The sequence below is a fragment of the Hemitrygon akajei genome, chromosome 8, assembly GCF_048418815.1.
Source record: "Hemitrygon akajei chromosome 8, sHemAka1.3, whole genome shotgun sequence".
Classification (NCBI taxonomy): domain Eukaryota; kingdom Metazoa; phylum Chordata; class Chondrichthyes; order Myliobatiformes; family Dasyatidae; genus Hemitrygon; species Hemitrygon akajei.
In genome coordinates this window covers 165880831-165906940 of record NC_133131.1, presented here as the reverse complement: position 1 = coordinate 165906940, position 26110 = coordinate 165880831, and the positions used below count along the sequence as shown (strand labels likewise).

The 26110-nt window shown below is 39.8% G+C and overlaps 1 protein-coding gene across 5 annotated transcripts in view; it reads left to right on the top strand.

Moving 5' to 3' along the window:
- Positions 1-26110, top strand: part of gjc2 (gap junction protein gamma 2) — a 133172-nt gene that overhangs the window by 37394 nt on the left and 69668 nt on the right. Inside the window, exon 1 of one of the 5 annotated variants that reach the window (XM_073054997.1) lies at positions 19165-19341. The exons of the other annotated variants lie outside the window; for them this stretch is intronic. The gene's annotated coding sequence lies outside the window, so the exon portion shown is untranslated. Of the gene's footprint in view, positions 1-19164; positions 19342-26110 lie in introns of those variants that run through there. 5 annotated transcript variants of the gene reach the window in all.

The window sequence follows — 26110 nt, the reverse complement described above, 5'->3', positions numbered from 1 at the left end:
ACTCCCCTCACTAATTAGATTCCTTCTTCTCCAGCCCTTTACCTTTTTTACCTATCACCACCCAGCTTCTCACTTCATCCTCTTCCCATACCTAGCTGGCTTCACCTTCTATCTTTTAGTCCTTCCTTTGTCTCCAATTTCTTACTCTAACTTCTTCCTCCATCCTTTCCTGTCCAGATGAAAGGTCTTGGCCTGAAACATTGATTATTTATTCATTTCCATAGATGTTGCCTGACCGCTGTGTTCCTCCTGCATTTTATGTATGTTGCTCTGGGTTTCCTGCATCTGCAGAATTTCTTTCTTTTTCTTTTTCAATATTTTTGTTAATTACTTGCATAGATGAATGTAAAAACATTATGATATTATGGAAACAGAAACAAGGTTGAAATGCCCCATATCTATGTATAGTAAGTTAACAATAATATTGAAAAGGTATATTTTTTTCTAATCTAAAGCAAAATCAAAACCCCATTTTAAAAAAAGAAAAAGAGAAAAAAACAGCTGTTTGGTTAAAAGAAAAAATCTTGAACATATAGTCGTAAATTCAAACATATAACTAACATAAAGTAGTTATACTTGCTGAACAAGTCAAAGATCATGAAAGTAGTTCCAAAAAGGTCCCCATAATGTGAAAAAATCTTGTCTAGGTATAGAAATAGAACACTTAATCTTCTCTAGATTTAAACATGACATAACATCAATCAACCAATGGACATGAGTAGGCAGAGCGGCATCTTTCCATTTAAGCAACAAAACTCTTCTGGCTAAAAGAGAAATAAAAGCCAAAATATGCAAATCATTCAGCTTAAGAGTAAAATCATTTCCTCCAACAATGCCAAACAAGGTAGTTAGAGGATTGGGTTTAAAGTTTACTTTAAAAAGCTCAGAGAAAGTTTGAAATACTTCTTTCCAAAATTTATCAAGCCGCGGGCAGGACCAAAACATATGAATTAGAAAGGCCTTTTCAACATTACACCTATTACAGTATGGAAAAAGATATGTGTAACAATGAGAGAGCTTATCTTTAGTCATATAGGCTCTATGAACCACTTTAAATTGTAAAAGAGAGTGACGCGCACATAACGAAGAAGTGTGAACAAGTTTAAAAATTTCATTCCAAGTATCCTCATCAATTGAAATCTGTAGGTCTTGTTCCCAGAGATTTTTAATTTTGTCTAATGGAATGTTTTTCATTGCCAACAACATACTATAAATATTAGAAATATAGACCCCATTTCCAGAAAAGTTGGGGTATTTTCCAAAATGCAATAAAAACAAAAATCTGTGATGTGTTAATTCACGTGAACCTTTATTTAACTGACAAAAGTACAAAGAAAAGATTTTCAATAGTTTTACTGACCAACTTAATTGTATTTTGTAAATATACACAAATTTAGAATTTGATGGCTGCAACACACTCAACAAAAGTTGGGACAGAGTTAAAATAAGATTGAAAAGTGCACAGAATATTCAAGTAACACTGGTTTGGAAGACTCCACATTAAGCAGGCTAATTGGTAGCAAGTGAGGTATCATGACTGGGTATAAAAGTAGCGTCCATCAAAGGCTCAATCTTTGCAAGCAAGGATGGGTCGTGGCTCACCCCTTTGTGCCAAAATTCGTGAGAGAATTGTTAGTCAGTTCAAAAGGAACATTTCTCAATGCAAGATTGCAGAGAATTTAGGTCTTTCAACATCTACAGTACATAATATTGTGAAAGATTCAGAGAATTCAGAGACATCTCAGTGCGTAAAGGGCAAGGTCGGAAACCACTGTTGAATGCGCGTGATCTTCGAGCCCTCAGGTGGCACCACCTAAGAAACCGTCATGCTACTAGATAGATAGATAGATAGATACTTTATTCATCCCCATTGGGAAATTCAACATTTTTTCCAATGTCCCATACACTTGTTGTAGCAAAACTAATTACATACAATACTTAACTCAGTAAAAATATGATATGCATCTAAATCACTCTCTCAAAAAGCATTAATAATAGCTTTTAAAAAGTTCTTAAGTAGTTTACTTAAATACATTAAATACAATCAACCCCGGCACTTTAACATATCTTACTCCTGGCGGTTGAATTGTAAAGCCTAATGGCATTGGGGAGTATTGACCTCTTCATCCTGTCTGAGGAGCATTGCATCGATAGCAACCTGTCGCTGAAACTGCTTCTCTGTCTCTGGATGGTGCTATGTAGAGGATGTTCAGGGTTTTCCATAATTGACCGTAGCCTACTCAGCCCCCTTCGCTCAGCTACCGATGTTATACTCTCCAGTACTTTGCCCACGACAGAGCCCGCCTTCCTTACCAGCTTATTAAGACGTGAGGCGTCCCTCTTCTTAATGCTGCCTCCCCAACACGCCACCACAAAGAAGAGGGCGCTCTCCACAACTGACCTATAGAACATCTTCAGCATCTCACTGCAGACATTGAATGACGCCAGCCTTCTAAGGAAGTACAGTCGACTTTGTGCCTTCCTGCACAAGGCATCTGTGTTGGCAGTCCAGTCTAGCTTCTCGTCTAACTGTACTCCCAGATACTTGTAGGTCTTAACCTGCTCCACACATTCTCCATTAATGATCACTGGCTCCATATGAGGCCTAGATCTCCTAAAGACAATTACTATGACAATTATAGCCACCTGGGCTTGGGAGTACTTCGGAAAACCATTGTCACTTAACACAGTCCATCACTGCACCCAGAAATGCAGCTTGAAACTGTATTACGCAAGGAGGAAGCCATACATCAACTCTATGCAGAAATGCCGTCGAGTTCTCTGGGCCCAAGCTCATCTCAGATGGACCAAAAGACTGTGGAACCATGCGCTGTGGTCAGATGAGTCCACATTTCAGCTAGTTTTTGGAAAAAATGGGCGTCGAGTTCTCCGTGCCAAAGATGAAAACGACCATCCTGATTGTTATCAGCAAAAGGTGCAAAAGCCAGCATCTGTGATGGTATGGGGGTGCATCAGTGCCCACGGCATGGGTGAGTTGCATGTATGTGAAGGTACCATTGACTCTGAGGCATATATTAGGATTTTAGAGAGACATATGTTGCCATCAAGGCGACGTCTCTTCCTGGGACGTCCATGCTTATTTCAGCTGGACAATGCCAGACCACATTCTGCACAGTCTACAACAGCGTGGCTTTGTAGACACAGAGTGCATGTGCTTGACTGGCCTGCTGCCAGTCCAGATCTATCTCCTATTGAAAGTGTGTGGCACATCATGAAGAGGAGAATCAGACAACAGAGACCACGGACTGTTGAGCAGCTGAAGTCTTGTATCAAGCAATAATGGACAAAATTTCCAATTGCAAATCTACTACAATTAGTATCCTCAGTTCCAAAATGATTTAAAAAGTGTTATTAAAAGGAAAGATGATGTAACACAATGGTAAACATGCCTCTGTCCCAACTTTTGTTGAGTGTGTTGTAGCCATCAAATTCTAAATTTGTGTATATTTACAACATACAATTAAGTTGGTCAGTAAAACTATTGAAAATCTTTTCTTTGTACTTTTGTCAGTTAAATAAAGGTTCACGTGAATTAACATATCACAGATTTTTGTTTTTATTGCATTTTGGAAAATATCCCAACTTTTCTGGAAGTGGGGTTTGTAGCTCCATTATGAAAAGGTTTCATAGTAAAAATTGTATCAATTAAATTCTTATCTGGACATTTAGGAAATGTATGAAGTTGAGAACACAAGAAGTCTCTAATTTGTAAATATCTAAAAAGTGAGCTTTACAAAGATTATATTTAATAGATAGTTGATCAAATGAGGAAGAATTTCTTGTGTTAGTGTAGGATCTTTGTAAGGAATTGAGAGAGGTGAAATGAAATTATATAACCTGTAAAGTGCTCACAGAGAAGTAGTACAAAAACTTTCAATCTTTGCTTACTTGCAATCAAAATATTCTCTCTAAGTATTGCTTTTAAGGAACATTTTCCTGAAATTGTTATTTTCACATGGCCCCTGTGGACCACCATTCTGTCTCCATGCAATTTCCATCAGAATTTGTTCCAGGAAACAGTCTGACATCTTTTCCTTTCCTACAAGTTAAGTGGTAATCGAATGAAGATTTTTCACAATTATTCCCCTCAGAATTCAAGTATTTTATAAAATGGCTCACAGGTAGCATTGGCTCACACACAAATTATAACATTTGTTAGTTCTTTGAAGTTGCTGGCAAGAGGTACCTGGAAGTCTGACAATGATTTCCAGTTTCCTGTAGCCCACCTCAGGAAGCTGCAGAGAAGACAGACGATGGAATGATAAGCCAAGGTTATCCTGAGCATATAGTAAATCACGTCAGTGAGATTTCCTGTCAATTTAAAATAAAAACAGAAAATATTAGAAATACTCAACAGATCATTCCACATCTGTGGAAATAAAACAGTGTTAACATCTCAGGTCATAGACCCTTTGCAAAAATTTTTACTTTTATGTTGTTCCCTTCTGGAAGCTGTGCTAAAACTAATTATTAGGCATGAAATAGTTGCTCACAGTGACCAGCCAGAAAACATAATCTGATGTTAACTCTCCCTCCTTTGCTGTACTTGTTAGCATAATACATGCAGATTCCCTTGAAACTCTTTAATAATAAAATGTGTCACTCAGAGAAAATGATGATATCACTTCATGAATCCCCATTGTTAATCAGAGGAATAGATTCAGAGTCACAAAATATAGTCCAGTGTTGCTAAGTTTTCCTGTGACTATGACAGGACTTAGCAATTCTGTTCCGGGCAGTTTTAGTAACTTAATTTCATTTGATAGTGATATGGTTAATTATTAGGCTAGTAATTCAGAGATTTAGAATAAAAATTCAAAGACCCACATTCAGATCACATCATTGTATTTGTGGAATTTAAATTTATTCAATAATCTGGACTTTAAAAATAAAATAGCTGTTAATGATAATGACTACAAAATTACTAGCTTGTGTAAGCTTGTACTTTGGGCAAGTGAATTTCACATCGCTACCTTGCCTGGTCTTGCACTCAAATGCAGTCACGCAGGTTTGTTAATGTTATGTGCAATTACTATTTTAACCTTCAGTTAAAGTAACAGCAAAAATTAAGAAATAAGTTTTTTAAGTTTTCAAGAGTTGTCATACCCCTGGCATCATCAATGCAGAAATTTACAAAATCTGTATTCTTCCATGGTTGGGTAGTTTGGTAAGACATGGGATTCAAGGGTAGTAGGACATACATAGTAAATGGTAGGTCATTGAGGAATGTGGTAGAACAAAGTGATCTAGGAATAATGGTGCATAGCTCCCTGAAGGTAGAATCTCATGTGGATAGGGTGGTGAAGAAAGCTTATGGTATGCTGGCCTTTATAAATCAGAGCATTGAGTATAGGAGTTGGGATGTAATGTTAATGTACAAGGCATTGGTGAGGCCAAATTTGGAGTATTGTGTACAGTTCTGGTCACCGAATTATAAGAAAGATGTCAACAAAACAGAGAGAGTACAGAGGAGATTTACTAGAATGTTACCTGGGTTTCAGCACCTAAGTTACAGTGAAAGGTTGAACAAGTTAGATTTTTATTCTTTGGAGCGTAGAAGGTTGAGGGGGGACTTGATAGAGGTATTTAAAATTATGAGGGGAATAGATAAGAGTGACATGGATAGGCTTTTTCCATTAGGAGTAAGGGAAATTCAAACAAGAGGACATGAGTTGAAAGTTAGGGGGCAAAAGTTTAGGGGTAACACGAGGGGGAACTTCTTTACTCAGAGAGTCATAGCTGTGTGGAACAAGCTTCCAGTAGAAGTGGTAGAGGCAGGTTCGATATTGTAATTTAAAAAAAAAAATTGGATAAGTATATGGACAGGAAAGGAATGGAGGGTTATGGGCTGAGTGCAGGTTGGTGGGACTAGGTGAGAGTAAGCGTTTGGCATGGATGAGAAGGGCCGAGATGGCCTGTTTCCATGCTGTAATTGTTATATGGTTATAGTAAGGAATGGCCCTTAACAAATGTAAAGGAAGCAGGAAAGATCTTAACCAAAAAATTAGAAGGGTTGAAAAGGGCAATGCAATCCCTGCGACAATTAGGATTTGGGAGAATTCCAAGGCACTTTAATACCTATATTGGTAGGTATATTGTGCAGGAAGGCACAGAGTCGACTGTACTTCCTTAGAAGGTTGGCGTCATTCAATGTCTGTAGTGAGATGCTGAAGATGTTCTATAGGTCATTTGTGGAGAGCGCCCTCTTCTTTGTGGTGGCGTGTTGGGGAGGAAGCATTAAGAAGAGGGACGCCGGTCAATTATGGAAAACTCTGAACATCCTCTACATAGCACCATCCAGAGAAAGAGAAGCAGTTTCAGCAACAGGTTACTATCGATGCAATGCTCCTCAGACAGGATGAAGAGGTCAATACTCCCCAATGCCATTAGGCTTTACAATTCAACCGCCAGGACTTAAGAACTTTTTAAAAGCTATTATTAATGCTTTTTGAGATAGTGATTTAGATGCATATCATATTTTTTTACTGAGTTAGGTATTGTATGTAATTAGTTTTGCTACAACAAGTGTATGGGACATTGGAAAAAAAAAGTTGAATTTCCCCATGGGGATGAATAAAGTATCTATCTATCTATCTATCTATCTAAAATGATAGCTAGGAAAAGGGTATGTCCACTGACAAAGGAGGGAATTTTTTATATCTGAAGCCAGAAAAAGTGGGTGGAAGTCCTTAATGGTACTTCATGTTACAGAAGAGAATGGATGATGCTGTTAGGGACAGATATGTTGCTCCTCTGGGGCCAGTATTAAAGTTGATATGTAATATCTAGGTTGATATTAAGGAAATCTTCCTCTATAACCATTTTATAGTTCATAGAATTATTAGATTACTGGCTGCAAAGAGTTTTCCACTGACAGTTCAATCACGTGCTCCACCTTGATCCATAAGAGATAGGGCATTAGAGAGGCTTTTGAAAGTTTGGTATGCAGAGTTCAGGGGCAGCTTATTTCTGTTAGGATGAAGGACAAAGCTGCCAACTTAAGGGAACCCTGCTTGATTAACCTTTGTTGGTAAGTAGATCCAAAAATGCAAACACAAGAAAATCTGCAGATGCTGGAAATCCAAGGCAATGCACAGAAAATGCTGGGGGAACTCAGAAGGTCAGGCAGCGTCTATGGAAAGGAATATGTTTTTCAGTATGTCAATGTTTCAGGTGAGACCCTTCAAAGGACTGGGAAAAAATAAGGAGAAGTCAGAGTAAAAATGTGGAGGAAGGGGAGGAAGAAATACAAGGTATTAGGTGAAACTGGGGAGGGGTTGAAGTAAAGAGCTGCGAAGGTGATTGGTGGAGAAGGGGGAATCTGATGGAAGAGGGTAGAAGAGACCATGGAAGAATGGGAAGGAAGAGGAGCTGCAGAGGGAGGTGATGGGCAGGTAAGGGGGGGGGGGAGTGAAAGAGGGGAACTGGAATGGGGAATGTTGAAGGATGGGGGGGGGGGGGGAAGCATTACTGGATGTTCGAGAAATTGATGTCCATGCCATCAGGTTGGAGGATACCCAGACAGAATATAAGGTGTTGTTCCTCTATCATGTGTGGCTTCATCACAGTAATAGAGGAGGCCATGGATTGACATGTCTGAATAGGAATGGGAAGTAGAATTGAAATGGGTGGCTACCGGCAGATCCCACTTTTTCTGGCAGACAGAGTGTAGATGCTCAGCAAAACAGTCTACCAATCTATGTCAGGTCTCACTGTTATAGAGGAGGCCACACCAGGAGCACCAGATACAGTAAATGACCCAAGATTAGCTTGGTCATAGAAGGCAGAGGATAATGATAGAGGGATGTTTTGTGACTGGAGATCAGTGACCAATGATGTTCCACAAGGATCAGTGCAGGGCCTTTTGTACTTTGTAATATATAGAATATATAAATAATTTAGATGAAAATGTAGATGTATTGATTAGTAAGTTTGCAGTTGACATAAAAATTGGAGCTGTGTATAGTAAGGAATGTTGTGTACCATTATAGTAAGTATAAATTTGGAAACTTGGGTGGAGAATTGGCGGGGCAATAGTAAAGTTTTGCAATTTAAACAAAGTATACAGTAAGTGACAGAATCCTTAGGAGCACTGATATATAGAGAGATCTTGGGGTCAAAGCTGTGGTACCTGCAAGTGACAACACAAGTACACAGTATGGTAAAGAAGGTGTATGGCTTGCCTTCATTGGTCAGGCTCTGAATATAAAAGTTGGGAAATCATCTTGCTTCTTGATGCAGGATCTCAAACCAAAATTTCAGTTATTCTTTTTCCTCCAGAGCTGGTTGACCAGTAGAGTTCTTCAAGCAGAATTTTTATTCCAGATTCCAACATCTGCATTCTCTTGTGACTCCATTGCAGCTGTATGCAAGTTTGGCTTGGCCGCATTTGGGAGTATTGAATGCAGTTCTGTTCGCCACACTGTAGACCATAAGGTATATGGATGCTATGGGGAGGATGCAGACGAGGTTCAGCAGGATGTTGTCTGGAATGGACTGATGAATTTTTTTAAGACGATGTTAAACAAGCTTTGATTGTTTTTTTCTGGAGCATTGGAGATTAGGTGCAACCTGATAAAATTATGAGAGACCTAGATAGTATGTATAGTGTAGAGTGGAAATTCAAATGCTTTTGGGCATACTATAGATTTAAGATAGACAATAGATAATAGGTGCAGAAGTAGACCATTCGGCCCTTTGAGCCTGCACTGCCATTCTGAGATCATGGCTGATCATCTACTATCAATACCCGGTTCCTGCCTTGTCTCCATATCCCTTGATTCCCCTATCCATAAGATACCTATCTAGCTCCTTCTTGAAAGCATCCAGAGAACTGGCCTCCACTGCCTTCCGAGGCAGTGCATTCCAGACCCCCACAACTCTCTGGGAGAAGAAGTTTTTCCTTAACTCTGTCCTAAATGACCTACCCCTTATTCTCAAACCATGTCCTCTGGTACTGGACTCTCCCAGCATCTGGAACATATTTCCTGCCTCTATCTTGTCTAATCCCTTAATAATCTTATATGTTGCAATCAGATCCCCTCTCAATCTCCTTAATTCCAGCGTGTACAAGCCCAGTCTCTCTAACCTCTCTGCGTAAGACAGTCCGGACATCCCAGGAATTAACCTTGTGAATCTATGCTGCACTTCCTCTATAGCCAGGATGTCCTTCCTTAACCCTGGAGACCAAAACTGTACACAATACTCCAGGTGTGGTCTCACCAGGGCCCTGTACAAATGCAAAAGGATTTCCTTGCTCTTGTACTCAATTCCCTTTGTAATAAAGGCCAACATTCTATTAGCCTTCTTCACTGCCTGCTGCACTTGCTCATTCACCTTCAGTGACTGATGAACAATGACTCCTAGATCTCTTTGTATTTCTCCCTTACCTAACTCTACACCATTCAGATAATAATCTGCCTTCCTGTTCTTACTCCCAAAGTGGATAACCTCACACTTATTCACATTGAAAGGAGAATGTAATGAAAATTTACAAGGCAAGATTTTTTTTACATGGAGTAGTCGGTACCTGGAATACATTGTCAAGACAGGTGATGAAAGCGTTTGTAGTGATGCTGGAAAATTTGTGAACCCTGTAGAATTTTTCTCTATTTTTGCATAAATATGACCTAAAATGTGATCAGATCTTCATGCAAGAACTAAAGCTAGATAAAGAGGGTACAATCAAATAAATAACACAAAAACATAATACCTGTTAATTTATTTATGGAGAAAAATGATCCAATATTACATGTATTTATTGGAAAAGATATTTGAACCTTTGCTTTTAGTAACTGTTGTGACCCGCTTGTACAGCAATAACTTCAAATAAGTAGTTCCTCCTTACAAAACTGCTTCAGCTCTGGGATGTTGGGCTTCCTTGCATGAACTGGTTGTTCCAGGTCCTTCCACAACATTTTTATAGGATGCAGGTCAGGACTTTGACTCGACCGTTCCAAAACATGAAATTTCTTCTGCTTTAACCATTCTTTGGTAGACCGACTTGAGTGTTTAGGGTCGTCGTCTTGCTGCATGACCCACTTTCTCTGAGCTTCTGTTCATGGACGGATACCCTGACATTTTCCTGTAGAATTTGCTGATACAATTCAGAATTCATAGTTCCATCTATGATGCAAGCCATCCTGGTCCCGAGGCAGCAAAGCAGGCCCAAACCATGACACTGCCACCACCGTGTTTCACAGATGGATGAGGTTCTTGTGCTGGGATGCAGTGTTTGCTTTTCACCAAACATAATGCTTCTCATTTAAGCCAGGAAATTCTATTTTTGGACTCATCCGTCCACAGAACATTCTTCCAATAGCTTTTTGATTTATCCACATGGTCTTTAGCAAACTTTAGATGGGCAGCAATGTTTTTGGAGAATAGTGGCTTTCTCCTTGGAAATCTGCTATGCAGACCATTGTTCGCATACTTTTTACAATAAATGTATGCAATATTGGATCAATTTTTTCAATAAAGTATAATCTTTTTATTATTTAATTGGGTTCTCTATCTAGTTTGAGGACTTGTGTGAAGATCTGATCACATTTTAGGCCATATTTTTGCAGAAATATAGAACTCTAAAGGGTTCACAAACTTTCTAGCACCACTGTACAATAAACGCAAGCAGATGCTAGACACATGAACATGCAGCAATTAGAGGGATATGGACCAAATGCAGACACATAGGATTAGCTTAAACTGACATCATGGTAGGCCAAAAGGCTTGTTCTTGTGCCCTTAGTGGTCTTTGTTCTAATAAAATTTTGCTTTGCCAGCAATTTGCAGATCATGGTAAATTAATTTGAAAAAATTGTAAAAATAGTATAATTAATTATTGAACATCTTAGCCACTCTCATTATGATTCAATGTAGTAAATGAAAATGCAGGGAAATTGAAAAATGTAGATGTTGTGGGTCAGCAATGTTGGTTTTTAAAAGTAAGAATACTGAAGAAGAAGGAAAAAGCTTCTGAAAAATGAGGATAGCTAAGTCACTGGGGCTGGACAGGTTATTACAGGAAGCAAAGGAAGAGTTTACTAGGGTGTTGATGATAAGGTATAGAAGCAGAAGTAGGCCATTCGGCCCCTTGAGTCTGCTTAGCCATTCAATCATGAGTTGATCCAATTCCAGTCATCCCCACTCCCCTGCTTTCACCCCATATCCTTCGATGCCCTGGCTAATCAAGAACCTATCTAACTCTGCCTTAAGTGCACCCAATGACTTGGCCTCTACAGCTGCTCGTGGCAACAAATTCTACAGATTTACCACCCTCTGACTAAAGTAATTTCTCTGCATCTCTGTTCTAAATTGATGTCCTTCAATCCTGAAGTCGTGCCCTCTTTTCCTAGACTCCCCTACCATGGGAAATAACTTTGCCATATCTGGAATATTTCAATGAGATCCCCCCCCCCCCCCCCCCCATTCTCCTGAACTCCAGGGAATATAGCCCAAGGGCTGCCAGACGTTTCTCATACGGTAACCCTTTCATTCCTGGAATCATTCTCATTAATCTTCTCTGAACCCTGTCCAATATCAGATTACCCTTTTTAAAATAAGGAGCTCGAAACTACATACAATACACCAAGTGTGGTCTCACGAGTACCTTATAGAGCCTCAACTTCACATCCCTGCTCTTATATTCTATACATCTAGAAATGAAAGCCAACACTGCATTTGCATGCTCCATCACTGACTCAACCTGGAGGATGACCTTTAGGGTATCCTGCACAAGAACTCCCCATTTAGATAACTCTGCACTACTGTTCCTTTTACCAAAATGCATTGTCCTGCATTTCCCAACACTGTATTCCATCTGGACTTTTTTGCCTATGCTTCCAATTTGTTTTGAGTCCGTCAGCAATTGTATTGCTTCCTCAGCATTGCCTTCCCCTCCACCTATCTTTGCATCATCTGCAAACTGTGCCATAAAGCAATCAATTCCATTATCTAAATCACTGACAATGTGAAAAGTAGTGGTCTAAGTACTGACGCCCGGATGTCACTGGCAGCGAACCAGAAAAGGCTCCCTTTATTCCCACTCACTGCCTCCCGCTTCTCAGCCATTCCTCTATCCATGCCAGTATCTTTCCTGTAATGCCATGAGATTTTGTCTTGTTCAGCAGCTTTATGATGGCACCTTATCAAATGTCTTCTGAAATCGAAATGACATCCACTGTCTTTCCTTTCTCCACTCTGCTTGTTACTTCCTCGAAGACCTCTGATAGATTTGTCACCAAGATGTCACTTTACAGAAGTCATGCTGACTTTGACTTATTTTATCATTAGTCTCCAAGTACCTTGAAATCTCATCCTTAATAATGCAGTCCAACACTTTCCCAAGTGTTGGGGTCCATTATTAACTGTACCAGCAGTTATGGTCGAAATGACAATAAAAAATGACTTGACTTGAAGTACTGAGGTTAGGCTAAGTGGCCTATAATTTCCTTTCTGCTATCTCCCTCCTTTCTTAAAAAGTGGAAGGACATTTGCAGTTTCTTGTCCTCTGGAACCATGTCAGAATCAAGTGATTCTTGAAAGATCATGACCAGTGCATCTGCTATCTCTTCAGCAAAATCTTTCAGATCTCGGGGATGCAGTCCATCTGGGCTAGGTGACATATCCACCTAAAGACCTTTGAATTTGCCTTGCACTTTTTCCTTTGTAACAGCAATGGTACTCACTCCTGTTCCCTGACTTCCTCAGTGATGACAGAAGACATTAAATTCATATGCCATTTCTTTGTCCCCCATTACTATCTCACCAGCATCATTTTCCAGAGTCCAATATCAGTTCTTTATTCTTTATATACAGTGGCATGCAAAAGTTTGGGCACCCCTGGTCAAAATTTCTGTTACTGTGAATAGCTAAGCAAGTAAAAGAGGACCTGATTTCCAAAAGGCATAAAGTTAAAGATGACACATTTCTTTAATATTTTAAGCAAGATTACTTTTTTATTTCCATCTTTTACAGTTTCAAAATAACAATAAAGGAAAGGGGCCCGAAGCAAAAATTTGGGCAACCTGCATGGTCCGTACTTAGTAACACCCCCTTTGGCAAGTATCACAGCTTGTAAACGTTTTCTGTAGCCAGCTAAGAGTCTTTCAATTCTTGTTTGAGGGATTTTCACCCATTCTTCCTTGCAAAAGACTTCTAGTTCTGTGAGATTCTTGGGCCGTCTTGCATGCACTGCTCTTTTGAGGTCTATCCACAGATTTTCGATGATGTTTAGGTTGGGGGACTGTGACGGCCATAGCAAAACCTTCAGCTTGCGCCTCATGAGGTAGTCCATTGTGGATTTTGAGCTGCGTTTAGGATCATTATCCTGTTGTAGAAACCATCCTCTTTTCATCTTCAGCTTTTTTTTTACAGACGGTGTGATATTTGCTTCCAGAATTTACTGATACTTAATTGAATTCATTCTTCCCTCTACCAGTGAAATGTATCCCGTGCCACTTGGCTGCAACACAAGCCCAGTGCATAATCGATCCACCTCTGTGCTTAACAGTTGGAGAGGTGTTCTTTTTGTGAAATCCTGCACCTTCTTCTCTCCAAACATACCTTTGGTCATTGCGGCCAAAAAGTTCTATTTTAGCTTCATCAATCCACAGGACTTCTTTCCAAAATGCATCAGGCTTGTTTAGATGTTCTTTGCAAACTTCTGACGCTGAATTTTGTGGTGAGGATGCAGGAAAGGTTTTCTTCTGATGAGTTTTCCATGAAGGTCATTTTTGTGCAGGTGTCACTGCACAGTAGAACAATACACCCACCACTCCAGAGTCTGCTAAATCTTCCTGAAGGTCTTTTGCAGTCAAATGGGGGTTTTGATTTGCCTTTCTAGCAGTCCTACGAGCAGTTCTCTTGGAAAGTTTTCTTGGTCTTCCAGACCTCAACTTGACCTCCACTGTCCCTGTTAACTGCCATTTCTTAATTACATTATGAACTGAGGAAACAGCTACCTGAAAACACTTTGCTATCTTCTTATAGCCTTCTCCTGCTTTGTGGGCATCATTTATTTTAATTTTCAGAATTCTAGGCAGCTGCTTAGAGGAACCCATGGCTGCTGATTGTTGGGACAAGGTTTGAGGAGTCGGGGTATTTATAAAGCTTTGAAATTTGCATCACCTGGCCGTTCCTAATGATGACTGTGAACAAGCCATAGCCCTAACAAACTAATTAAGGTTTGAGACCTTGGTAAAAGTTATCTGAGAGCTCAAATCTCTTGGGGTGCCCAAACTTTTGCATGGTGCTCCTCTCCTTTTCTTCACTCTAAAATTGTACAAAACAAAAATAATACACTAATCTTGCTTAAAATGTTGAAAATGTTTCATCTTTAACTTTATGACTTTTGGAGATCAGTTCATCTTCTACTCACTTAACTACTCACAGAAACAGAAATTTTGACCAGGGGTGCCCAAACCTTTGCATGCAACTGTAACTGAACAGAAACTTTTAGTATCCTGCTTTATATTATTAGCTAGTTTCCCATCATACTTAATCTTTGCCCTTGTATTTTTCTAGTTGCTTTTTGTTGGATTAAAAAAATTCCCCAATTACCCAACTTCCCACTCACTTTTGCTACCTTATATGCCCTTTCCTTGGCTTTTATGCAGTCCCTAACTTCCCTTGTCAGCCACAGTTGTCAAGCTCTGCCATTTGAAAACAACTACTTCTATGGGACACATCCATCCTGCACTTTGTGAACTACTCCCAGAAACTTCAGCCATCTCTGTTTTGCTGTATTCCCCACCAGTATCCCCCTGGACAAGCTCCTCTCTCATGCCTCTGTATTTGCCTTTATTCCATTGCAATACTGATACATGTGACTTGTGCCTATCCCTCTCAAATTGCAATATGAATTCAATCATATTATAATCACTGTCTCCTAAGGGTTCCTTTACATTAAGCACTCTAATAAAATCTGGATTATTACACAACACCCAATCTAAGATGGCCTTTCCCTGAGTAGGCTCAAGCACAAGCTGCTCTAAAAACCCATCCTGTAGGGATTCAACAGATTTCCTCTCTTGTGATCTGATATCAACCTGTTTTTTCCCTCAATCCCTTTGCATATTGAAGTCCTCTATTACAATTGTGACATTACCCTTATTACATGCTCTTTCCAGCTCCCTTTGTAATCTCAACTCCACATCTTGGCTGCTATTTGGAGACCTATATATGACTCCATAGTTGTTTTTTTACCCTTGCAGTTTCTTAACTCACCCATATAAATTCCGACAATCTCCGACCCTATGTCACCTCTTTCTGAAGATTTAATTCCATCTCTTACCAACAGAGCCACCATCGTCTATGCCTTCCTGCCTGTCTATTCGATACAAAGTATATCCTTTGATATTAAGCTCCCAACTATGAACTTTTTTCAGCTATGACTCAGTGATGTCCACGACATCGTACTGACTAATCTCTGATTGTGCCATGAGTTCATCCATCTCATCCCAAATACTACAGGCATTTGAACAGCACCTTCATTCTTGCATTCTTCGCCTTTTTGAATTTTGCCTCTGTGGTCCAATCTAGCTCTTTGCACTGTCTGTATTTGTACCCAATGATTGTGTTGTTCTTACTTACATTCATATTACATATTACACCCATTATCTACTTGTAAACCTGCTGTCTCGTCTTCAGCTCTATCATACTGGTTTCCATCCCCCGCCATATTAATTTAAACCGTTCTCAACGGCTTTGGCAAACCTGCGCAAAATGATATTGGTCTCCCTTGGATTAGAGGAGGGCATGGAGATGAAAGAGATGGTGGATCTTGAATGAATATTTTACATCAGCTTTTACTTGAGCGACAGACACAGGGTCTATAGAACTGTAGCAGAAGTGTAGTGAAGTCATGGACTATATCTGTATTACAGAAGGGGAGGTGCTTGCTGCTCTGAGGAAAATTGAAGTGGATAAATTCCTAAAGCCTGATGAAGTGTCCCTTCGGACATTTGAGAAGGGTGGGGCTAATGCGGAAATTTCAGGTGCTCTGGCAGGCTTAGCCATGGGTGAGGTGTTGGAGAACTGGAGGATAGCAAATGCTGTTCTGTTATACAGGTATACATAAAGTACCATATTAACTATATTTATATCTTCCTTTAAATGGTAAGAAACTATACAATGTTTCTGCAATGATCAAACAGCTATTTAAATTCTTTTCCCTAAATTTTGCCTTGCTCTGAACAAAAAACGTAGGAAACATGAAACATCTTTTAACGTTGGAACTTCTAGAATTCCTGAGTTTCGAACTTTGGGAGTTGGACGACTTTGACTTCCTTAAGGATCTGGGGTAGTGATGTTTTTATTGTCTGGCTAGAAGCAGTAGACGGATGATTAAAAGTTTGGCATTTACAATGGAATGCAGATTTTGGAAAAACACTTCACTGGGAACTTTCATTATCAGAACAAACTAAAGAGAAATGGCCTTCGTACAAACAAATACCAGTAAATTTTGGCTGTTGGGAAAAAAAAGCACAAAAATCAACCAGCCTTCCTGTGTCTGATTGCTGCTAGTAGTTCCCAGCTGGAAATGCGTTCTTATATACATTATAAATTATATAGTTTATATGTTATTTGATAATAAATATACTTGAAACTAGATGTGTTGGCTTGATTCTGAAGTTGACCGATTTTGGGAACATTCATAGTCTATGCTCATGTAACTTCCAGTACCATTGGAGACCCACCCAGAAAGAATGGTCTTAGGGTAGGAAGAGGAGACTGGAAAACAATGTTGTCGTTTAAATTTTCGGGAGGAAGGAACTGTTTTAAGCAGTAAAACCAAATTAGATAAAATATTAATTAGTCTGCCAGCCTTTCAACAATTTAATCTTTGTACAACTTCTGTATGTTTGTAGCATCACATTTCCAAACAAGTATTCTCTCTTGTATGAATGGATATGATTTTCTGCTTAAGGACATTATAAGGACAATAAAAGCATAATGCAGTGGACTCTGGTTAATTGGGACACATTGGGAACAGTACATTTTGGCCCAATTAGGTGGCTGAAATAGTGTAAAAAAGGCAAACTACATTTAACTGAGTAATAAAAGAGATATTTAAATGAAATACAGAACAAATCGGAACATCATTTATAACTATTAGGTTTTAAAATAGATGAATTCATCCAGTGTATGTTTCTGTATTCTTTTGATTTACTGTAAATTAACAAAATTGTCACTGCCACCTAGTGCAGATAATGAGCTGCCTTTATTGCCTTCATAGAGGTATAGAACACTGCAACATAAAAACAGTCACTTTAGCCCATCTCGTCCAAGTTGAACCATTAATCTGCCTAGTCCAAATGACCTGCACCTGGACTGTAGTCCTTTGTACCTATGGAAAGGATGTTTCCTGTGGTTGGAGAGTCCAAGACCAGAGAACACAGCTGCAGGATATAGGGATGTCCTTTTAGAATGGAGATGAGAAACTTCTTTAACCGGACAGTGGTGAATCTGGAAATTATTTGCTTAGGCAGTTGTAGAGGCCAAGTGTTTGTGTATATCTAAGTCAGAGGTTGATAGATTCTTGATTGGTCAGGGCAGGAAGGGTCCCAGGGAGAAGGCAGGAGATTGGCACTGAGAAAAATTGGATCAGCCATGATGAAATGGTGGAGCAGACCTGATGAGCCATGTGGCCTAATTCTGTTCCTATATTTTATTGTCTTATGATCTCATACTCATCCCATCCATGTACCTATTCAAATTTCTCTTGCATGTTGAAATTGACTCTGCAACCACCACTTGCACTTGAAGCTCATTCCACACTCTCACTACCCGCTGAGTGAAGAAATTCCCCCAAAACTTATCACCTTTCACCCTTAACCCATGACCTCTAGTTCTAGTCTCATTAAAAAGTCATCTTGCATTTATACCCCTCATAATTTTGTATGCCTCTATCAAATTTCCCCTCAGTCTTCTACGTTCTAGGGAATAAAGTTCTAACCTATTCAACCTTTCTCTATAACTCAGGTCTTCAAGTCCCAGTAATATTCTCTGCACTTTTTCAATCTTATTTACATCTTTCCTGTAAGTAGCTGACCAAAACTGGACACAATACTCCAAATTGGGCCTCACCAACATCTTACACAATTTCAACATAACTTCCCACCTCCTGTACTTAGTACATTGATTTATGAAAGCTAACGTTTCAAAAGCTTTCTTTACAACCCTTCCTGCATGAAATAGTGTCAAAAATCACTGCTTTTTAATTCGGCGTCGGTCAGCCCAGATGAATAACTTAGTACAAGCATATGAAACTAACACCATTTAAAAGTTGTTCACTCTAAGCACAGTGTAGTGTCTAATAGCTACACAAGTGTAACTGACACTTGTTAGAAACTGTTGCATCTTTCAAATTTTTGTTTCCATTGTAACATTAATTACGAGTATTGATATCTTCAAATTCTTTATAGTTTCTAATTTGCTGAAGTAATGAAATAATTTTATTACCACTCCTGGCTGTTTCTTGCATCTCCAGGACAGAATGCTTGAAGCCACAATGATGAAATCAGTTCTGAATTGTTTTGCTACTTATTTCTCGCCAAATATTGGTGACATAAATCACTGCTTGTTGAGCACAAATGCAACTGAAGCTATTTTAAAACTATTCACTCTTAAGTACAGTGTAATGTCTAATGGCCACACAAGTGCCTGCAACTAGCATTAGTTTGAAACTGTTTGGTGACTGTTTCTTTTTCCAATTACAAGGCATAGTATCCCAATAAGGAAGGAAATCCCGGCCATTTTCATGATTAGTTCTTTAAAGTGGTCCTAAATAAGTGGCTGCACCGATTAACCGATGGCCCAATTAACGAGAATTCACTGTATTTTGAACAAATCAATTTAAATATCTGCTGATGTGTCATTTTGTAATTTTTTTTAAAGTTAAGCTGCATGTACTGTTTTAGTTTTGTTTCACAGTTGGAAATACTTTCCAGTGGCTGCATGAGAGTCAGGAGTGTCCTGATATTGCGGATATGAGCAGATGTTAACTATGCCCATCTGTGAGTCAGCTTCCTACCAGTTGAGCTCATTATAGAGCATGTCCTGAGGTGGTGACTTTTTTTAAAATCAGTTCAAACTTGGAGCAATTCAGTGCTTGAGCAGGAAGTTTAGAGGATAATGCTGTTGTTTTCAAAATAAGTTGGTTTGAAAAGTGCTCCTTTTTGGAATTAATATTTGTTTGCTTGAGAGTGCAGCCGACGTTAATACAAAGAAGGAAAAAGAGGAAGTTCTGATGGAATCTGTGGGCTGGTTCTTATTTGTGGATGGAAAGATTTCAGCCAGTATAGAATTGGAAGAATGTGGAAAGTATGACTCCATTAAAAACTTAAGTATAGTTAAGATAAAATTATTGTAGCAACTGTTTTAAATGGTTGAGTGCACATACTTAAGCTTGAATGTACATATTACTTCAATTTTCTTTTTCAGTTTTAGCAGATGTACAATATATATTTTTAAGGCTTTAATTATGGTTTGGGCTATGCATTTAGAATGACCTTGATAAATTTTACGTGCAATTCTTTTAGCCAGCCCAGAAAATGTTGAAGTATATACTGTAATACTGCTTTCATACTTACACCTTTGATTGCATTGCTGACAACATTTGGGCTCTGTGTTATTTTGAAGAAGCACTTGAACTAACTGCTCACATCAATGATGCAGCAGACTGGTTCTGTGCACTCAGTGACAACCACGGACCATTGCTTGGTAGCACTTTTGGTAAGAGAGGGTGGGTGGGGAGACAGTGTTGTATTGGGAGATCAATCCATTCTAAAGCAGGAAAGATAAGATAAAACTTTAACTGCAGCAGTTTTTAATATGAGGTGAAATTAATTGAAACAATTTATTGAAGGTGATAGAGACGTCCCTGTGTCAGTGTATACAAGCAAATTTATATGTGCTGTTTGCCAGTGATGCGATAATGAACATCATGTCAAAGGTGCAAAATAGGATAGTGAAGTAGTTGAAGGGTGAAATATGAAGTAATTAAGAATCTTAATGTCATTGTTATGTAGATATTAATTGAATTGACTTTATTACTTACATCCTTATGAGTAAAAATCTTTATGTGATGTCTCCATTTAAATATGCAATGTGTAATTTATAGTCATTTATAATAAATATTATGTACAGCAGAGTAGTCTATATAACATAGAAATACAGTTACATCAGCTTGAATTAAGCAGTCTGATGGCCTAGTGGAAGAAGCTGTCCCGGAGCCTTTGGTCCTGGCTTTTATGCTGCTGTACCATTTCCTGGATGGTAGCAGCTGAAGCAGTTTGTGGTTGGATGACTTGGGTCCCCAATGATCCTTGGGGCCCTTTTTACACACCTGTCTATAAATGTCCTGAATAGTGGAAAGTTAACATCTACAGATGCACTGGGCTGTCCACACCACTCTCTGCAGAGACCTACGATTGAGGGAAGTACAGTTCCCATACCAAGTAGTGATGTAGCCAGTCAGGATACTCTCATTTGTAGGATTTGGAGGCCCATACCAAACTTGTTCAACCATCTGAGGTGAAAGAGGTGCTGTTATGCCTTTTTCACCACACAGTCGGTATGTACAGACCACGAGATCCTCGGTGATGTTTATGCCAAGGAACTTAAAGCTGTTTACCCTCTTAACCCCAGATCTATTGATGTCAATAGGGGCTAGCCTGTCTCCATTCCTCCTGTAGTCCATAAGCAGCTCCTTTGATTTGCGACATTGAGGGAGAGATTGTTTTCTTGTCACCATTGTGTCAGGGTGATGACATGCTCTGTAGGCTGCCTCATTATTACTTGAGTTTAGGCCAATCAGTGTAGTGTGGTCAGCAAATTTAATTGGCACATTGGAGCTGTGGGTGGCAACACAGTCATGGGTATGCAGAGAGCAAAGGAGAGAGCTTAGTACACAGCCCTGAGGGGCACCTGTGTTGAGAGTCAGGGGGCAGAGGTGAGGGAGCCCACTCTTACCACCTGCCTGTGGTCTGACAGGAAGTCCAGGATAAAGTTACACAAGGCAGGGTGAAGGCCGAGGTCTCTGAGCTTCTTGTCGCGCCTGGAGGAAATTATGGTGTTGAATGTTGAACTGTAGTCCAAGGACAGCATTCTCACATAAGCATCCCTCTTCTCCAGATGTGTAAGGACTGTATATAGAGCTGTGGCTATTGCATCATCTGTCAATCGGTTGTGTCGGTAGGTGAATTGTAGGGGGTTCAGTGTGGGTGGTAGCATGCTGCAGGTGTAGTCCTTGACCACCCTCTCAAAACATCTGCTTGTTATTGAGGTGTGGTGATGCTTGGGGCACAAGATTAAAGAAAAGTGAAATTATATAAAATTTACGTAGACTTTTGCACAACAGTTAATTGGGCCATTGGTTAATTGTGGGCAGCGGCTTATTTGGGATAGCTCTTTGGGATAACAAAAGCATTGAGAAAATAGCCAGTATTTCTTTAGTTTATTTGGGACACCATGCCACTTAATTAGGATAGGAGACTGTTTTTGCATTGGTTTTAACATTGTGTCTTGAAAATGTGAGAAACAGCTAGGAATAGAAATGAAATGATTTTACTACTTCAGCAAGTTAGGAACGGAAATGAATTTGAAGATATTGACAATCATCTTGAGTATTACAATGAAAGTGAAGATTTGGAAGATGCAACAGTTTCTAAGTAGCACCAGTTGCATGTACATGTGTGACCATTAGGCACTACATATTGCTTATAGTGAGCAGTTTTTAAATAGCATCAATTACTTAATGTTTGTGTTATGTTATTCATTTGGGCAGACTGATGCCGAATTAAAAAGCTGTGATTTTTGATATTACTTCATGCAGGAAGCATTGAAGGCAGTCCATCATCTGCACTAGTTGTCTGTGCTGATTTTGTTCATTTACAGTCGGTCAAAAGAACATGACAGTGTACACTGGATGAATTCCTCTGTCTATACTAATACACAGTTTTTCTACAATTTTTGTAGTAATACTCTAATCTTATTTGTCCTATATTTCATTTAAATGCATTGTTTGTTTCTCAGTTAAATAGTAGTTGTCTTTTTAAACTAATTTTAGAAGAGTGAGAAGGGATGCTTCATCAAGCCATTGAGTCACACAGTATGTCAGGATGCTGTTCATTGACTATAGCTCAGCATTTAATACCATCGTTCCCACAATCCTGATTGAGAAGTTGCAGAACCTGGGCCTCTGGACCTCCCTCTGAAATTGGATCCTCGATTTCCTAACCGGAAGACCACAATCTATGTGGATTGGTGATAACATCTCCTCCTCGCTGACGATCAACAGTGGCGCACCTCAGGGGTGTGTGCTTAGCCCGCTGCTCTACTCTCTATATTCCCATGACTGTGTGGCTAGGCGTAGCTCAAATACCATCTGTAAATTTGCTGATGATACAACCATTGTTGGTAGAATCTCAAGTGGTGATGAGAGGGCGTACAGGAGCAAGATATGCCAATTAGTGGAGTGGTGCCGCAGCAACAACCTGCATTCATGTCATTAAGATTAAAGAGCTGACAGTGGATATCCAGAAGGGTAGAACAAAGGAACACATACCAATCCTCATAGAGGGATCAGAAATGGAGAGAGTGAGCAGTTTCAAGTTCCTGGATGTTAAGATCTCTAAGGATCTAACCTGGTCCCAACATATTGATGCAATCATAAAGAAGGCAAGACAGTGGCTATATTTCATTAGGAGTTTGAAAAGATTTGGTATGTCAACAAATACACTCAAAAACTTCTATAGATATATCATGGTGAGCATTCTGACAGGCTGCATCACTGTCTGGTATGGGGGGGTGGGGTGGGGGGGTGCTACTGCACAGGACCGAAAGAAGCTGCAGAGGGTTGTAAATTTAGTCAGCTCAATCTTGGGTACTAGCCTACAAAGTACCCAGGACATCTTCAAGGAGTGGTGTCTCAGAAAGGCAGTGTCCATTATTAAGGATCTCCAGCAACCAGGGCATGCCCTTTTCTCGCTGTTACCATCAGGTAGGAGGTACAGAAGCCTGAAGGCACACACTCAGCAATTCAGGAACAGCTTCTTCCCCTTTGCCATCCAATTCCTAAATGGACGTTGAACACTACCTCACTTTTTGAAATATATATTATTTCTTTTTTTTGCACAATTTTTAATCAATTCGATATATGTATACTGTAATTGATTTACTTATTATTTTTATCTTCTATATTCGGTATTGCAATGAACTGCTTTGCCAAGTTAACAAATTTCACGTCACATGCCAGTGATAATAAACCTGATTCTGACATGATTCATCAAATCATTGAGTCCCACAGTATGGAAACATGCCCTTCGGCCCAACTCATCCATGCTGACCAAGCTGCCTGTATTTGATCTGTATCCCTCTAAATCTTTCCTATCCATGTAGCTGTCTTTTAAATGTCATCATTATACGTACCTCAACCACTTCCTCTGGTAATTTGTCTGAAGAGGTTGATTTCCATGAAACTTCAGCTAATTGGGCAACCACTTAATTTGGCCAAAATGTCCTGATTCCCGGTCCCATTGTGTCCCAATTAACTGGAATCCACTGCACCTGTAATAAAAGAACAATGTAAGGATTAGTCTTTAAAAAGTCAGACAACTCAGATGCTATATAAAGAGGATTCCTGATAATGGATTTTAATAGTAAATGTGTTATCCTGCTGTTAGTTTTTTGTTCAGCTTTTCAGTTTTTATTTTGCATTTTTTAAAATTAACATAACACTAAAATTAGATTTTTGTTAAAATAAATTCAAAAAACTATGCACTGAGATATGAATTATTAAAATATTATAATTGCCATAATAACTTGCACACCCTGGTTGGTGTTGCATTTGATCTTAAGACAAAATTCTGTCTAAATTCCTCAATTAAATTGCCTTTTTGCCCTAGCTCCTATTTTTCCCCCCAACAAGTCCCTTGGGATTGAAGATGACTTGTTTCCACTTTAGCTTTGTGGGTTCTAAAGTAGTTCATGAGGCCAATATGCAACTGAACACTTCTCCACAAATGGACCAGAAGGTACCTAAGGAGGTGGGTGGTGCTATGGTTTGTTAAGTAATACATTCCTTTTGTGCATTTCCATGATTTCAATGTGCTTGGAATGTATGTTCAGTACTTAAAGTTCTTAATACCATCCTTGATGCTTCTCCACCTTAAGTTGTTAATGGCCGTACATTTCCAGTAGTCATTAGGGATGTTAAATTCTTTTAAGGAGGCTTTTAGCACAGACTTGAATCTTTTCCTTTGTTTCTTTCTGTGAAAGAGCTTGGAATAGAATTGCAAGTCTGGTGTTGGATGTTTAAATGATATGACCCGCCCAAGTATAACTAACAGAACGTAAATTGGGCAATACTGGAAATGATTACCTGGATGCTATGGTTTGTTTTCTTATTCTCCCGATGAATTTGCAGGATCTTGCAGAGTTAGTGTTAGTGATATTTTTCCAGTGCCTTGAGGTGCCTGCTTTAGCAAAGCTTGTTGGAGAAAGGAATTGCTGCTGATCGGTAGACCATTGAATTTTGTACCAAGTTTGATATCTTGATTTTCAAATACATTGTTCCCAAATTAACTGATTAACTGAATGCAAACTGGTACATTGAAGGCCCAATGATTTTCCTTCATCCATATCATTTTACCTCTAGTTTAAACTATTTCCTCACTCTTTCTAACCTTTGTGCCTTTTTATCATTTTCTGAGTGAATATTTTGCCCCTCAAGTTCTATTGAATGTATCCTCACTCACCTTAAACCTATGCCCTCTAGTTCTTGGTTCCCCAACCCTGAGAAAAATAATGTGCACATTTACCCTATTTATGTCCCACATAATTTTAAGCACCTCTATAAGATCACCAACATTCTCCCATGCTCAAAAGATGAAAGTCCCAACCTAACCATATAACAATTACAGCACGGAGACAGGCCATCTCGGCCCTTCTAGTCCGTGCCGAATGCTTACTCTCACCTTGTCCCTGCTCAGTTTCTGCTCAATTTCTCTCCATGACTCAGCCCCTCAAGCCCTGGCAAATCCTTATAAATCTTTCTTTGCACTCTTTCCAGATTAATAACATCTTTCTCTTGCAGGGTATCCAAAACTGAGCACAGTATTCTAAATGTGGCCTCACCAGTGTCTTGTACAACTGCAACATAACATCCCAATTTTTATACTCAGTGCCATAACTGATAAAGTTAGCATGCCAAAAGGCTAACACAAAATACACTGCAGATGCTGTGGTCATATCAACATGTACAAACAAGCTGGATGAACGCAGCAGATTGGGCAGCATCCGTTGAAACGAGCAGTCAACGTTTCGGGCTGAGACCCTTCGTCAGGACTGCAGAAGGAGGGGGCAGGGGCCCTATAAAGAAGGTGAGGAGAGGGTGGAAGGCCCAGGTGGAAAACTAATCAGAGGAAAGATCATGGGGTGGGGGAGGGGAAGCAGGGAGGGAATATGCAGGAGAGAAGAAGAAGGGGAAAGCACTATGGGTAGTAGAAGAAGATTCTTTCTTTAAGAATTGTGGTTTTCCTTCTGCTGTCATCAATGATGTCCTCACCCGCATCTCCTCCATTTCCCGCACTTCGGCCCTCACCCCATCCTCCCGTCACCACAACAGGGACCGCATTCCCCTTGTCCTCACCTACCACTCCACCAGCATCCGAATCCAGCATATTATCCTCCGCAACTTCCGCCACCTTCAACAGGACCCCACCACCAAGCACATCTTTCCCTCTGTACCCCTCTCTGCTTTTCGCAGGGATCGTTCCCTCTGCGACTGCCTGGTCCACACGTCCCTCCCCACAGATCTCCCACCTGGTACTTACCCCTGCAAGTGTAAGTGCTACACCTGTCCCTACACCTCCTCTCTTACCACCATTCAGGGCCCCAAACAGTCCTTCCAGGTGAGGCAACACTTCACCTGTGAGTCTGTTGGGGTCATCTATTGCATCCCGTGCTCCCGGTGCGGCCTCCTCTACATCGGCGAGACCCATTGCAGATTGGGGGACTGCTTCGTCAAGCACCTCCGCTCCGTCTGCCACAACAGACAGGCTCTCCCGGTTGCCACCCACTTCAACTCTGC